The following is a 2,229-nucleotide window of genomic DNA, read 5'->3' as shown; positions in this document are numbered from 1 at the left end:
ATATATATATATATATATATATATATATATGTATGTATGTATGTATATATATGTGTATATATATATATATATATATATACGTATATTATATACATTTACATATATCTATATTATATGTATGTATAGTATATACATGTATGCATACACATACATACACATGTATGTGTGTGTTTGCATGTGTGTGTGTGTGCGTGTATGCATATCTATACAAACACATGAACACATTTGTATGTATGTTCATATAAAGGGAGAGGCGTTGGTGATTATGATGATGATAATGATGACGATGATGACGTGAGGAGGAGGTGGGTGTGGCAGAGGTTAAAGCAGAGGTAAAAGTAGAGGAAGACGAACAAGGGTATGAGGAAGAAGAGGAGAATGTGGAAAGATGGAGCAGGAGGACAATTCGGAGGAAGGATATGAAATAAATATAGAGAGAGGAAGGTGGGAGAAAATAATGGAAAAGATAAAAGCGTTAGTTGAAAGAAAGTATGTTAGAGAGATTAAGAGAGAGAGAGAAAAAGGGGAGGATGACAGAGGGTAGATAGAGAGTTTTTGATATGTATGTGTATATGTGTGTGTGTATGTATTTATGTATGCGTGTATATGTGTATGTGTGTGTGTATGAGAAAGAGAAATATAAATATATTTAGTGAAGATACAGAGAACTGTAAAGAACAAAATAGATTTTAAAAGATGTGAAGAAATAGCGGAGGTGAGTGGAAAGGATGAAATTGGGCGAAATGTTGAGTAAGAGATGATGAAACACGGTTACGCAAAAGAAAGCTAGCTTCGTTGGTAAAAAAGAAATAAATGGATCTTCACCTTTTTCAACGATGATGATTAATTTGTTCGAGTAATTAAGTATACGCTTCATTCAGTAAGGTGTTAGTGGTTGAGTAATCTGCAGGTATTCTTTTACTCTTTTACTCTTTTACTTGTTTCAGTCATTTTTGACTGCGGCCATGCTGGAGCACCACCTTTAGTCGAGCAAATCGACCCCAGGACTTATTCTTTTGTAAGCCTAGTACTTATTCTATCGGTTTCTTTTGCCGAACCGCTAAGTTACGGGGACGTAAACACACCAGCATCGGTTGTCAAGCAATGTTGGGGGGACAAACACAGACACACACACACACACATATATATACATATATACGACGGGCTTCTTTCAGTTTCCGTCTAACAAATCCACTCACAAGGCTTTGGTCGGCCCGAGGCTATAGTAGAAGACACTTGCCCAAGGTGCCACGCAGTGGGACTGAACCCGGAACCATGTGGTTGGTAAGCAAGCTACTTACCACACAGCCACTCCTGCGCCTATGTGTACAATTAGCGTAATCGGAAGCCTAGAATTAATGTGACACAATGTCAACGGCGTAGATTGCGTGCCACCGAGGCAGCACTTGGGTTTGCAGTCCTCCTTACACTCAAGTCTATATAAGCTTATATAGAAGACCCAGAATTTCCACACCCAAGTAAGCGTTACCCGGGACGGATCTCTTACAGTTCGTCATCCACTAGCTGCAATATTTCACATTGTGTGATAAGGCTGTTGCCTTGTATTCTAGATGTAATCCATTTGAAGATGTTCCACACAGTTTTAGCTGACCCAGATATGCTTATATGTGGTATGGGACAGACTGAAGCAGTAATCCTTTATGCTATAGGGATGACGCCTGAAATTTTGGGCGACGGGGTAAGTCAATTACATCGACCCTAGTACTCAACTGGTACTTAATTTATCGATCCTGAAAGAATGAAGGGCAAAGTCGACCTCGGTGTAATTTGAACTCAGAATGTAAATACAGACAAAATTCCGTTAAACATTTTACTCAGCGTGTAACTATTCTGCCAGATCACCGCTTTCAAAGACTGAGGCAATAATAAAACATGTATACTAAAGATACAAAAGATAGGGAATAAACCATCTTCCAGGTAATGCAGGAACGCTCCTCAACGCCATTCAGCTGTGATCAATCTACGAAAACTAAGAAGCGGGATAGATATTGTGTGTGTTTGTGCTTTTGTGTAAATATGTGTAAAATTTATTAAATCACTGTTGAGTATTAGCGAATTGTTACAAGTTTTGAGTTGCCGCATCAGCAGACGATTAATAAGCCGAGCCAGTCATACATGCAAACATACATACATGCATACGTCCATACATAAAGACACACACAGATATATATATATATATATATATATATATATATATATATATATATA

The sequence above is a fragment of the Octopus bimaculoides genome, chromosome 3, assembly GCF_001194135.2.
Source record: "Octopus bimaculoides isolate UCB-OBI-ISO-001 chromosome 3, ASM119413v2, whole genome shotgun sequence".
Lineage (NCBI taxonomy): Eukaryota > Metazoa > Mollusca > Cephalopoda > Octopoda > Octopodidae > Octopus > Octopus bimaculoides.
This window is presented reverse-complemented; position numbering follows the sequence as displayed.